The sequence below is a fragment of the Pongo pygmaeus genome, chromosome 11, assembly GCF_028885625.2.
Source record: "Pongo pygmaeus isolate AG05252 chromosome 11, NHGRI_mPonPyg2-v2.0_pri, whole genome shotgun sequence".
Taxonomy (NCBI): Eukaryota; Metazoa; Chordata; class Mammalia; order Primates; family Hominidae; genus Pongo; species Pongo pygmaeus.
The window spans coordinates 74,286,798-74,301,660 of NC_072384.2; the positions used below are offsets into that span (position 1 = coordinate 74,286,798).

Sequence of the window (14,863 nt, forward strand, 5' to 3'; positions counted from 1 at the left end):
CTACATTTTTATTTTATTTACTATTAGCATAGTCTATTATTTTTGACTTCTCAACAAATATTTGTGACCTGCAATCTCTGTAATGCTGAGCATGCTTCCTAGGACTCAAAAGTTTCTGATCCCTGGCCACGAGAAGAAGCAGTGGTACCCTCACCCCATGGCATGGGTGCTGTAGTTGTGACCAAAGCAGCCTGGCCTGGGGCCAAGTGTTATTGGGTGTTTTACATCAGACATCTCATGCAATCTAATCTACTGTCATCTCTACGCTGATGATGGCCACTGTGTGACTGCCACAACACATTAACCTGGTATTTCCCAGTGTCAAAGGGCCAGGAAAAGTGACAAGTCTGGTTTTTGCTTCCTCATCCTTTATCTGTCTGGACAACCTCAACAGAGTAGGTTTTACTGGGTAAGCAGATACTGTGGGCTGGCAGCCCCTCAATACTAAGATTCTTTTCAGTGAGATCTCTCCTTGGGGGCTGTTAAAATATGAGATGACTGATATGAAACACTCTGTAAACTACAGACAGCTAAGGGGTTATTGTTCTATGTTAATTTACATCGAGAGCAGTTCCTGTGTTTAGGCTTTTTTTGGTATTTACCTATGGAGAAAGGAATGCCAACAGTATTTTGTTCAGGCTAACACTGATAAATGTAATGCTAATGCTAATAATAATAATAGTCCACAAATACTGAGCAGTGACACTGTCCCAGCCAATCTGCTAAGTAATTCACATACATCACCTCATCTGACCCTTAGAACAATCCTTTTACGGAAGGGGTGTTACTCTCATTTCAAAATTGAAGATACAGGGCCGGGTGCGGTGGCTCACGGCTGTAATCCCAGCACTTTGGGAGGCCAAGGTAGGCCGATCACGAGGTCAGGAGTTTGAGACCAACCTGACCAACATGGTGAAACACCGTCTCTACTAAAAATACAAAAATTAGCCGGGCGTGGTGCACACTCCTGTAATCCCAGCTACTTGGGAGGCTGAGGCAGAAGAATCACTTGAACCTGGGAGGCAGAGGTTGCAGTGAGCTGAGATCATGCCATTGCACTCCAGCCTGAGTGACAGAGCAAAAATTTGTCTCAAAAAAAACCAAAACCAAAACCAAAAACAAAAAGGTGAAGACACAAAGAATTTGTAAAAGACAGTGTTGGGACTGGCCCATGCTTTACCCATTAGGAAACTATGCCCTCTGGTAGCACAGCAGCATCACCTGTGGAAGCTTTCAAAAAATGGATTCCTGGGCCTTACCACAGACCAATAGAATCACACCTTTATAAGCTTCTCGTCACACCCATGGCTAAGGATTAGCATACTAGTTAAAGTGTATTAAGCAGAATAGCATCACTCAACTAACTGAAGATATTCTGGGGGCTTTGGTACACCTAGAGTTTTCATTACTCAAAACTATACAAGGGACAGACTTAACTTATTTCGACCTGACCATAATACCTACAGAGTGAGGAACAACTGACAAATGTCCGCCCTAGCGAACAAAAGTTAGAGCTGAGTGAGGAAGTATTCATCTCTCACAGGGAGGTGAAGCCAAAACTGTTCCTCAATTGGAGAAGAGATGGTGGGACACGATGTGAATGTGCTGATTAATTTTTCGATGCCTGGCACACAGTAAACACTTAATAAATATTTGTTAAGTGGACAAACAGCGGGGAGGGAAATGCTATGAGCATGCTGGTAGAGAGGGTGAAATTGGCATTAGAAAGACACACGACTGACCGGGCGCGATGGCTCACGCCTGTAATCCCAGCACTTTGGGAGGCTGAGGTGGGTGGAAATGAAGGAGTGCCTCCATCCAGCTGGACTCCTCTGAATTCCCTGTATTTGGTCTCTACCTTTTTTACCTTATTTACCAAATTCTGCCTGCATACCTGCTGTTTGAAACCATGTCTCATCTCTACCAGAAAGTAAGCATTCAGGCGCAGACTTCATCTCTTTCTGAGCTACATCTTCCTTTCTACCCTTACCTAGCACAGAGTATAGCTATAACCTCTAGCAGGGACCCACAATGCTCAATGAGTATCTGGCTTGATTCCAACTGTGACCTGATTCGACTTGGGTGCCTGTTAGCCACAAGGGATAAATAAGCCTACCAAGCCTTCAAGAACCATGGTATAATTGTGACTTGCTGGGAAACAGCAGCAGAGAGAGCTCTGTGTGGAAACCATTAAGAATTCAGTAGACCACACTGGAGGGAAGGCTTCAGGAAGACCTGGGAGGTAAAATGACAAATATCAGATGCTTAAAAGTGAAGGGGTTATAGCAACAAATAAAAGGCACTTTTGTTTCATTTATTCTCTCAGTATGTGTTGTGAAACCAACTATGTTCCTAAAATTACAACCATAGTTAGGAACACCTTGAAATAGCAAAGACAATGCCATAGACCCAGTAATGAATACTGTCTGCTAAAAGGGTCTCATGCCTGGCCATAGCACCTGAGACAGTAAATGTACAAGGTCAGGGCATACTACCCTCTCTTCACCACCCGCCTTTCTGCTCATTATAGCTTTCGTGTCTTGGTGCTACACACCGCATGGTATCTGGATGACCCCTGTATCATACTGCTTTTTGCTGCTTCCTTCACACCCCATTATCCTACTTGATCCTCACACCCTGTAGTGGATGTAGAGCAAAGATTATCAAGCCCATTTCTTGGATGAGATAAGTGAGGCTCAAATTGTAATGATATGCCTAAGGGCACCAGAAAGTGGTTGAACACATTACAGACAATTTTTAAAATGAACAAATAGAAGGAGGCATGAATCCCCCCCAGGGGGAAAGCCTCATTCTCTTTATCCCAGAATTTGATCTTACCTTGCTTACAAATCTCTTTGCACTACGTCACACAACCTCAAAGAGTTGATGTGTTTTCATGGAGCCAAAATTACGGCAGGGGTTGGGTAAGTCCCAGGGAGGAAGACAGTATTACTGAACTGGTTTCATAACATCTGCAGAGTTTAGTCTGAACATTTCCATTCAACAGGTAATGGGCTCTCACAGGTGGCTGGGATTTGCAGACTATAGATAGCACCTCCAGGTCCCTGAGAAACTCAGCCTTACGGGGCTAACAGGCAGGTAGACACACACAGTCACAGTAGAAGGCAGTGTTGTGTGCACTGCAAAGGGATTAATAGGCAGAGTGCTGATAGCCTATCAAGGGTTTTCTCACCTCAAGAACTTAAAAGGTGATTTACAAACTGAAGTAGAACATTTCTTGGAGTTATTTTATCCATTACAAAAATAAGCATTTTTGAAGATGGAAAAATCTACCAATGACTCAAAATGAAGCTACAGTATTGTTTTGAAATTGCTTTGGGAAGCTGGCAAAAGAAGACCCACCCAGCGTGGAATCTGTTCACCGGCTCTGCGGCTGCACCCGACTGGAGTCTGGGGCTACACGCAGCCAGGGATGGGGGAATGGGAGTGGAGTGGGGTCCAGAGACGATCCAGGGGGCAGGACGGACACACGCTTTTCAGCAAAAGGGACCAAGTCCACTTGATCACTGAGCCAACTTGAGAGGCTTCCCGGAGAACTCAATAAGGCCAGGAGCCCGTGGCTGAAGAAGGAATATTCCATCGGGATTTAAGCAGGACCAGAAGACCTCGCCAGGCTCAGTTCCTCACACAGCCACACCCTTTGTTAATCTCAAAGTCTAACCAACCACCAGTGGTCTAATTTAGAGCTCTTTGCGATTAACAAAGGCTCACAGCGACTGGGTCAGCTGCTTTCCCTTACACTCGCAACGCTAACAGTTCTTTCTTTAAAAAGAAAAGTATGTATAGTAGAAAAAGGTAGGGGATGCGAGACTGAAGTGAAGCTGTCTCTGGAGAGTTCGGGGGAGCACCCTCCCTCAACCCCCGTCCCCACTCCGGGCGAAAAGCACTGACCGGGACTGGAAATGTCTCTAAGGTCGACGCAGACCCCTAACGCGCGCGTCTACGCCGACCTGGGGCGAGCGGGCCGCCCGGGAGCGCGGGAGGGGCACGGTTCCCACAGAGAGGCAGGCGGGCGGTGCCAGAGCTTGAGCCGGCCCCGAGGGATGCCCGAACGTCCCCCTTCGTCCTAGCTGGGGTGTAGGTGCGGCCCCAGGGCATCGCCGCGAAGCCCCTGCTCGAGACCTACTGAGACAGTGGGTCCCGAGCCCCAAGGGGCGGCCCCGGGTCCGCGGAGCCCAACGGTGAGCCCAGCCCGAGGCGCGGGACCCCAACTGTCCACGGCCCCTTCCTCCCCGGGCCATCAGCGGGGAGCAGAACGCGCGGGCCGCTGGCCTGGAATCGCGCCCCTCCCGAGGCCGCGCGCCCGCGCCCACCGCTCGCAGGGGACGCGGCCTCGACGTCCCCAGCCGCCCCACCCGCGTCACCGGTGCCAAGCGGCGCTTCCGAGCCCCGCCGTCGAGCCCAGCCCCTCCCGGCGTCCCCCCTGGCCTCCGGGAGCCCGGAACCCGGGTCGCGCCAGAGGCGACGCGTCCCTTACCGCGCAGCGGCTCCAGACGACTCCACAGCCCCGCGCCGCGCTGGGCATTTTTTCTGGGAAACTTCTCCCGGGGTCCGCAGGGCTGTGCCGGGCGGGCAGGAAAAGCGCTCAGCGCCAGGAGGCTGCGACCATCCGGGAACTTCGCCGAGATGTGGGCCCTCCCCCCTGGCGCCGCGGCCCCCCCGCCGCCCCGCCACATGTGGACGCGCCGCGAGGCCCCGCTGGCCCGCGCCCTGCCCTCCGCGCGCCCGCCTGCCCCGCCGGCAATGGGGCTCCGCGCCGGCAGCCTCGGCCCGCAGAGAAGCGCGGCGGGGCGGGATGGTCGGGGCTGGAGTCCGCAGTTTCCTCCGTCCCGCTCCCCTGCGCGGCGAGGGGACCGAGGCAAGAGGACAGGAGTTTGCAGAGAAGCGGGAACTGGAAGGGGACTCTAGCCCAGGGCCTTTCCCCCCAACTCTTGAATCTTCTCCACCTTCTTTCGGCTGCTGGCGGGGGGATCGGGTGGGGGTGTTCCTTCTGTTCGAGCCGGAAGGAACGCCTTTTCCCACGCTTTCCCGTCTGCTCTCAAAAAAAGAGGGTCCAACTTTCGGATATCTGAAATTCAAATTAATTTTTAAAAATGGATTTAAAATCTGGGTGAACCGCACAGAGGGCCAAGGTCCACACGCATCTGACTCCTGCCCGCTATGTGGGGACAACGTGCTGCTCTTCCTTCGGAAAGATGCTGCCTATCCTCACAAGTCGGTTGGAATTGAGTCGTTTTGCTGCCAGTGGGGATGGATTTGTCATCAGCCACCCACTTCCTTAAATACGGTAGGATCCACAGCAAACATGTGGAGAAAACTAAAGCTCTACTCCATTGCCCTAGCTAACTCCTGCTCATCAGGGTGTTGTGACCAGCTCTGAGAGCTACCACCTCCAGGCCCCAAAGAAAAGTTAACATTCACTTGCTAAGACGCTATAGCTACTGAGTGTTGCATTTGAAAGGAATAACAACAAAAAGTTCTGCTCAGTGTAATAACCATCGGATCATATTGTGAAAATATCAAGGCTGTGTATCCCTTTGAATTAAAGCAGAAAGGTGAGAATATAAAACCACCTTTGCAAATTTATAACTGAGGAAATTGTGACAGTGAAAGATATCAGACCTACAACCGACTCTATCTTCCTTCTAACCTTTAAAGTGTCGTTGTTCACTCCTGGGCGTAGCCGTTGGAAAAGAATTCAGTTTTTGGTTTGACTCTGAAACAAAATTGATAATAGCCCTTTCCTGAAAAGATCCCCTTCTTTCCTGGGGACCAGTCTGCCTTTGCAGGACTAACAAATTAGCTATAAGACTAGAAATTACACGTTAGGGGTCATGCAGCCTCTGGCTCCAAGAGTCTGAACCTCCCCAAATTGCTCCTGGGGATAACATCACTATTGTAAAACCTAAGATCTGTGCTTGAGATACTTTGCAGACCCTGAACTCAGTGGATCAGCAGACACCACCCAGAATGATAATCTGGCTTAACCAGTTCTCCCATCCCACCCAGGAACAGAAAAGAGCAAGAAAAACTCACTTCGACCCCCTATGATTCCATCTTCAACCTGGTCAATCAGCACTCCCCACTTCTCAAGCCCCTGCCTGCCAAATTATCTTTAAAAACTCATCCCTGAATGCTCAGGGAGACTGATTTTAGTAATAATAAAACTCTGGTCTCCCGCACAGCTGCCTCTGCGTGAATCCGTCTTTCTCCATTGCAATTTCCCAGTCTTGGTAAATCAGCTCTGTCTAGGCAGCGGGCAAGGTGAACCCATTGGGTGGTTACAAATAGATGCACTTCGGAATTGTTACACCATGCTGAGGGACCTTAACTCCCGGCTTTCTCTGCTTCTGTACCATTCCAGGGTGCACACGTGTATCTTGATATGCTTTTAACAGATACAATGACCTCTCTGGGAAAGACATTTAGTAACATAGGAAACTCTTCCCATTGGCAAATTTTTGTCTAAATGTACCCATCTTTTTAAGGTCCATTAACTATTTGCCTTTCTTTTTAAACCATTTCTATGGTAATATGCATATATTATGTTTTATATAAAATGAAGACAAGCAGTTTAATATGTAAATATATTACTCCAGACTTGAAAGCGTATCAGTAGCACTAACTGTGGTTTGCAAGGAAATTAAACCCAGGAGCTGCCTGGTCCCCTTACTAGTTCTCCAAGCCTCAATTTTTTGCTCCAGTAAAATAGGGATAACAATATTTCCTACCTCCTGGGATTGTTGTAAGGATTAAATGGAATAATCTCCCTAAAGATGAGAAGAGTAGTGGCACACAAGCGAACAGGAAATCTTATCTTTGGTTCCCTAGTGTTCATCAGAGCTCCTAGTACCTTGTACGGAATTGATTAAATGTTTGTTGAGATAAGGACTCTCTTGAGTTTGTGTCTCTCAGGAATCTGTGCGAATTTCAATGTTGATATACACAAAAGAAAACTGAGAAGGTAAAATACTTCCCCCTTCATTTCATCATTGAAAGCCAAAAATAAATTGTGTTCTGAGTTGTCTACTGGTTTAAATCACTCATAAGGCCAGTAATCAGTTGTCAAAAATGGCCCTGCTTCTCTCCCTTCAAATTTTTAACAGTTCTCTCAATTAGGTCAAAACCTAAATAGTATTTTATCAGTGGTAGTTTTCTGGTTTTGTTACAGGAAAGGGGATCCAATCCAGACCCCAAGAGAGGGTTCTTGGATCTCGCTCAAGAAAGAATTCAGAGTGAGTTCATAGGGTAAAGTGAAAGCAAGTTTATTAAGAGGGTAAAGAAATAAAAGAATGGCTACTCCATAGACAGAGCAGCCCTGAGGGCTGCTGGTTGTCCATTTTTATGGTTATTTCTTGATGCTATGCTAAACAAGGGGTGGATTATTGATGCCTCCCCTTTTTAGGCCATACAGGGTATCCTCTTGATGTTGCCATGGCATTTGTAAACTGTCATGGTGATGGTGGGAGTGTAGCAGTGAGGACCACCAGAGGTCACTCTCGTGGCCATCTTGGTTTTGGTGGGTTTTAGCTGGCTTCTTTACTGCAACCTGTTTTATCAACAAGGTCTTTATGACCTGTATCTTGTGCTGACCTCCTATCTCATTCTGTGAGTTAGAATGCCTTAACTGTCTGGGAATGCAGCCCAGTAGGTCTCAGCCTCATTTTACCCAGCTCCTATTTAAGGTGGAGTTGCTCTGGTTCACATGCCTCTGATGTGAACATTTGAGGAAGCTAGGTGAAGTGTATATGGAAACATTTTTACTTTTTTTGCAACCTAATTGTAAGTCTGAAATTATTTTAAAAAGTTCAAAAATTAAAGATAAAAAATATCAAACCCTGAAATTCTTCAACAGATACCTTGTTCCCTTAGGTGATGTCAAATTTCAGCTTAAAATGAAGACATTGAAGTTAGTAGCATGCAAAAGTGTTATGCTAAACCTTTCTAGTCATGTATACTTTGATATGAATGAGTTAATAAGAAAAATAACTTAATGAATGCTGCTTGAAGACTAAGCTAGGCTAGAAACAGTGATCTTGGGGAAAAGGGAGAAGCGAGATAGAAGGATGTTGAGATGCAAAACTAGGACAAACTAAGCAGGGCACAATATCATTAAATACATATATTTGCTTACCATTTCATAACTACCATTTTGGGACTTACTTTGACCTCTAAATTAGCTTAGTGGTGCCTTAGAACTTCCCCTCTTATAACAAGCATTTTTTTTATTGTAATTACTTGTTCCCCAGTAGATAGTAGCCCCAGTCTAGAGGGAGAGAGTAGGCAAAGGGACCTGCCTGCCTGGCTCACCGCAGTCTTCCCAGCTCCAGCACATTCTCAGTATTCATTACCACTTGATGAATAAGTGAGATGCTTTTACAGAGTACCTCATTGAATTCTTACAGTAACTTTGTGATTTAGATATTTGTCCTCATTTTACAGATGAGAAAACTGTGACTCAGAGAGCTTAGGTAACCTGCCCAAGACCACTCAGCTTGTGACCTTCTAAATCCAGATTATTTTGATGCTAGCATGCTTGTTTTAACGACTGTTTAATACTGTCTCTTGGCTTTACTTCCTATTTTTGTTCCCTCTTTTGAGCTTCTGCTGGTGTGAATGACCTGAATTGACTAGCATCCAAATTCCTTGGTGCCAAATAGCAAAATAAAAAAATATTGTTTCTATTGTTGGAAAGAATTGTTGAGGTTCAGGTAGATCTGGCTAAAAGCTGTTTACCAGCCTGGGTTTTCTCTTCTGCATCAATGCAGGGAGGAAATGGAATGCTATGTGGGACGACAGCCCATGCTAGGCCAGGGATACTGTGAAGAATCAGGATGTGTTGGGAAGGAAGGAAGGAAGCTGCTTTGCACCTAAAAAATGCTCAGCATATATTTAATAGATATATCCAAAACTGAAAGGACTGAGCTCTTGAGAGTTAAATATTTTACTTATTTACACTACACCTTATTCCAAAAAAGACTTAAGACAGTAAGAGTTGAACAAGATAAATTTAAACTTTAGTCTGAGATAGCAAATTTAGTAAATATTTTCACTTTATCATTTTCTTCCCTTACTAAAAATAGTTCTCATTCTAAACAATTCAAATATTCCGTAAGCATAAAATACAGAAAATGAGTCTCCTGCAATCCCATTCACCAGAGATAACCAATAATGGTAGGATATATATTCTTCCCTGTGTCTTTTTTCTATGTATTTTTATTTTTCTTAATCAACAAATATTTAATGAAAGCCAGGTGAATGTGATTATACTGTACATCTTCTTCTTCTAATTTATTTTTCTTTTTCCGCTAAATAATCTATTGCATTCATTTTCTGTTGCTGTGTAACAAATTACCATAAATTTAGCAGCTCAAGACAACATCCATTTATTATTTCGTGGCTCTGTAGAAGTCAGGACATGGTGTGATTTAGTTCACAGGTATCACAGGTGGGTTGAGTTCTTATGTGGAGGTGCTGGAGAAAATAATCCACTTCCAAGCTCATTCAGGTCACTGGCCCCTGTGAATTCAATTCCTTATGGTAGTGGGACTGAGGACCCTGTTACCTTGTTGGCTGTCACCTGTGGGACTGCTCGCAGCTCCTAGAAGCCACCTGCATTCCTTGCAACATGGCTTTCGTCTTCAAAGCCAGCAACAGAGAATCTCCCTCATGTGGAATCCCTCTCATACTTCTAGTCTCTTTTGCCTGGAAGAACCTATTTCCTTTTAAGGTCTCAGCTGATTACGCTAGGCCCATTGAAGATAATCTCCCTATCTTAAATGCAGCCCCAATCACATCTACAAAATCCCTTCACAGCAGCATCTAGATCAGTGTTTGATTGAACAAGTGAGAGAAAGTGTGCGTACACCAGGGGATGAAAATCTTAGAATTCTGCCTACCACAGGTAACAAGGATTGTCTTTCCTTTCTCTAAATATAAATCAACCTCATTCTTTTTTAAGAACTGCATAGTCTTTTACTGTATAATGTGTCATAATTCAACCAAAGCCCCTCTTAGTGGACATTTATGTTACTTCCAGTTATTTGTCTTTTAAAAATGCATAATAAACACTCATGCTCTTAAATGCTCATGCATCTACATTCTTCTTAGTATCCTGACTCACAGAAGTAACTTCCATTAGGTAGTCAGAATTGCAAGATGCAAGTGTTTGCACTTTTTGATAGATACTACTACATTGCTCTCCAAAATGTTGGTACCAGTCTGTACTTCCAATGACAATATACGAAAACGGAAGTAGCTAATTCTTGTAAAGAAATTCCCTCATAGACTGTTTCATGTGCAATGGTTAAGTGCATCAATGCTCAGTGAGGTTGTCTGGCTACCAATCTTGCCTTTTTGATTTCCAGTGTGACCTAGGGCAGGTATCTAAGCCTTAGTTTCTGTATCTGTAATGAGGACAATAATAATGGCACCCCCCTTTGTATTCATTTTGTGTTGCTGTGTAACAAACTACTCTAAAACTTGTGACTTACACACTTATTGTCTCCTAGTGTCTGTGGATTAGGAATCTGGTAACTAAGCTGGGTGTTTTTGGTTCAGGATCTCTCACAAGGCTGCAGTCAAGGTGCCAGCCAAGTCTCAAGGCTTGACTGGAGGATGAGCTACTTTCCAGTTCACTTGCATGGCTTCACTGGCTGTTGGCTGGAGAGAGCAGTTCCTTGCCATGTGGATGTCTCCCTGGGGCAGCTCACAACATGGCAACTGTTTTCCCTCAGAGTGACTGAGCAAGAGGGGACACGTGAGATGGAAGCCACAGTCTTTTTGTAACCTAACTTGAAAGTGACATCACATCACTGTGCTGTATTCTACTCATTAGAGGCAAGTCTCTAAATACAACCCACACTTAAGGTAAGAGTGTGGCACATAAATATGAATATCAGCTCGCCCTGGTGATTGAGGTCATCTTAGAGGCTTCCTTCCTTGCTCTTCACTAAGGGGTCGTGGGCTTAAAGTAAGTTAATGCATGTCAAATAATACAAATAGTGTCTGACTTTAATAAACACTCGAGAAAAGTTCATTGCTTTTGTTGCTACCATGGCTATCATCATCATTGTCCAGTACTCTCACCCATTTTCCTGTTAGTATCACATTAGGAACCAAAAAGTGACTAACAAAAGCTACTGTTTGGATTGTTTAGCAGGCAGTCTCCATTAGGAAACAGAAAGCTTCTCAAATGAGGTGCTATAGGAAAGCTTAGTAAAGAAATTGTTTACAAAGGAGTGTAGGGAAAGGAACAAGGGATGGTGCCATGCTGCAGGCTAGAACAGCAGGGGGCCATTACCACCCTGGGCCTGAAGAGGAGGGGATGTGAACCAGAACTTGGGGAGGGTGGCTTCAGCTCTAGGAATTGCAACCCTAGATAAGGCAAGAATGATGACAAGCCATGGAGACCCAGTGGAATGAGGGAAAAAGGAGTAAATACCCTGACTTTATTCCTCTCCTGCCAGCTCACCCATCATGTGAGCTCACTCAGGAGCCAGAGGACAGGAAACCCACAACGCTGTCCATGCAGATCAGCCTCCCTGGCCTGGAACAGGTGGAGAATCGTGACAGTGGCCTGGAGGGGTGAATGGAAAACATCTGGCTTGGGCAGGCACAGCTCCTCCCTAATGGGACTTTCCTGGGAACAGGATACCATGGTTCCTTCATATAAAAGAGGAACTGAAAGGCAGTTAATCCTGAGTCTCCAGGATTGTGGGCAGGGAGGGGTGGTGACAGGAAGTATACCTCCAGAGGTGTTTGATCCAATCATTGATTCTTGGTCCTCCTTACCTTTGGACCAGTGAGAAAGGTACAGGGGTTTAAACTCATAACTGGCAGATCCAGGGTAGGTGTGTCAGGAAGCCCATGTGGGCTGCAGGTTTTATTTTATCTGGAGAATGGACTTAATGACATGAAAGCTGTCTGTTTTGCTCCTGTCTTCTGATGCCTGTCATTGCTCACTGGTCAGGTATGAATGAAGGTGTCCGCTGAAGACCTGAGGGGCTGCCAAAGGCACAAGGTTTTCCAGAGGTTGTTCTCCATCCATAACAAGGATCCGGGAGCCTTACTTCTGGAGAAAACGCAGTGCAGCTGGAGGGCCCGAGGAGCAGTGGAGACAATACAATAGCCAAGAAATGGGTGAACCCAGTTGGCTCAAGGCGGGCCTTTCCCTCCTGATGGCTACATTCACAGGGACTCCCTGTGCAAATTGGAGTGGTTTTGAACAGTTGCTTTCATGCTTTAACCCTGCTGGAGGGGAAGACATAGGAGAGGTCAGGAAAGGTTGCGTTTACTTTACTGTGCTAATTGATATTTATCAATCAGCTTTTTTATGCTGTGTGAAGATGAAGTTAAAATATGAGTGATCTGGGGACAACTCTTTTTTTTTTTTGAAACAGAATCTCTGTCGCCCAGGCTGGAGTGCAGTGGCATGATCTCGGCTCACTGCAACCTCTATCTCCCAGGTTCAAGAGATTCTCTAGCTTCAGCCTCCTGAGTAGCTGGGACTACTGGTGCGTGCTACTGCGTCCAGCTAATTTTTGTATTTTTAGTAGAGATGGGGTTTCACCGTGTGGGCCAGGCTGGTCTTGAACTGCTGACCTCAGGTGATCCGCCCGCCTCGGTCTCCCAAAGTTTTGGGATTACAGGTATGAGCCACCATGCCCAGCTGGTGAGACAACTCGTTAAAAGGTAATGGGGGCACTAATTAAAACATTCCAAGAGTATTTTGAAGAGCCAAGGATAATAGGAAATTGAAGGATGGGGAATGGAATAGGATAAAAGATATACACACACACGAAGAATACTATCAATTAACGTTGACTTAGATGAACTCATCCTCAGGAAGGTTCTCAACATAAATATTAATAGATCCCTTATGGTGGACATTTAGAAGATAAAAAATTAAAATCCATCAGTAAAGAAACACGGGACAAATCCTCTTTAAAAAATTACTTGTTGCAATGCAAATGCACACACAGGACTAGCACCTCTTAAGAAGCGAACAGCATTGGTTTATTTTTGTTGTGGTTAACACTTAATAGTCCAAGGACAGAAAGCCCCTTGTCCTGCTTCTTCCTTCTAGTAACTTCCTTTTCTCATTTTTAGGGCAAATTGCCAACTGCACCAGCCCAGGGAAAGGCCAAGAAGGAGATTGTTTTGTATTCTTTTAGGTAATGGTCAGTCAGGTGTGGCCACAAGAGGTGATGAGGAGAGGTTCAGGAGAAAAGTTTACCATGATCTCATGTCCTAGAAACAGGAGGCACAGCAGGGCCACGTGGGAAAGCACCAGCATGGGTCGGGGGCAGAAGGGACAGGATGGGTGGGAGAGCCTAGGCCATGACCTTTTTTGGAGTTTCAGTGGGAAAAGCAGGACAGTGCAGGGGAAGCAGTTTAAGCCTGGCTAGTTTGAATAATTTCCAAGGGCTCCGAGCTATAGGGATGGTTCCTCGTTGCCTGGTACCTGTCCCTGGGATGGCAAAGGCAGAGGAATATTGCCTTTTGGGTATATGGCCAGATAGAAGAGGCATTGTTCTAGATTAGTTAGTTTGCATATCACAGGGTTGCTCCCAGTTGAGCGCTTTTGCTGTCTCTAAGATTTGGCTATCCCCAGGAGAAGGAGCAGTCTGTCCTCAGCCAGAAAGGTTTTTAAGATGTCAAAGCATCATAATGTATAGAAAATTAAAAATATAAACAATACAGAGATGGAAATAAGTATGGACAGAAGATGGTCTTCAAAGAGCAAGTAAGAAGGAATAAAGTATACACTTGAGCCTCAAACAGGAAGGGGCTAGAAAAAACTTGTGAGTGCCATCTGCTTTTCTCCTCTCACTTGCCAGATGAAGAAACAGGCCTTGAGGGAGTGGGCCACCAATTTCAAACCAGCTTAAGCAAAAGGTGGCATGTATTGGCTCATGTACATGAAGAGTCCAGAGGCAAAGGTCAGATGGGGCTGGACCCCTCGATTATGTGACCTCATCAGGATTTGGTCACTCCAGCTCACTGGTCCCCATTTTCCATTATGCTTGTCTCTGAATGGGCCCCACCGTCAGACAGGCCCTCTCCTTGTGGTGGCCTCAGCAACTCAGGCTTACATTATCCTATTATCTCAGTGGAGAGAGCTTCTCTTTCCTGGCCCCAGTCCTGGACTGAGTCACACTGGACCTTGTATCCATTCCAGAACCCATCCTCAAGCCAGGAAGAATGCAATATGCTGACTGGCCAGCCCAGTCATGTGCCCCCTAGGACTATGGGGAGTGTCTGCCCCACTCAAAACATATGCACTGAGATGGGGGCAGAAGGAGTTCCAAAGGAAATCAGAGATGCTGTTACCACAAGAATGGAACCCATTTTGCCTGCCACCTTGCAGAATAGCACTCCTCAACAAGCTAATGACAGAACTGGGTTCCACACATTCTGGCACTCTCCTCACACTGCTTTGCAATGGCTCTGCTATGGAGGAGGACGCTTTGTGTGAGGAGAGTGCCAGAATGGGTGGAACCCAGCTCTGTCATTAGCTTGTTGGGGAGTGCTCATCTGCGTGGTGGCAGGCAAAATGGGTTCCATTCTTGTGGAACTTAACTCAATAAAGCAACTCTTCATCTTGCTCACCCTCAGTTGTCCACTTACCTCATTCTTCCTGGATGTGGGACAAGAACTTGGGACCTACCGAATGGTGGGACTGAAAGAGCTGTAACACAAGCAGGGCTAAAACATGACCTCCCAGTCACCATGTTGCAGGCAATGAGAAGGAGAGAAGATAGAAGGAGAGAAGGGCTGCAGCCCTTCAGGGAGCCCAGACCTAGGAACTACCCAAGCCAGGGCTGTGATGCCCTCTTTG

The 14,863-nt window shown here is 45.9% G+C and overlaps 1 protein-coding gene across 2 annotated transcripts in view; it reads right to left on the reverse strand.

Moving 5' to 3' along the window:
* WIPF1 (WAS/WASL interacting protein family member 1) overlaps positions 1-4,559 on the reverse strand; it is a 122,896-nt gene extending 118,337 nt beyond the window's left edge. Inside the window, exon 1 of one of the 2 annotated variants that reach the window (XM_054477656.2) lies at positions 4,499-4,559. The gene's annotated coding sequence lies outside the window, so the exon portion shown is untranslated. The remainder of the gene's footprint in view (positions 1-4,498) is intronic. The other variant, XM_063647629.1, reaches the window with a different exon arrangement.
* Between the last annotated feature and the right edge of the window lie 10,304 nt (positions 4,560-14,863).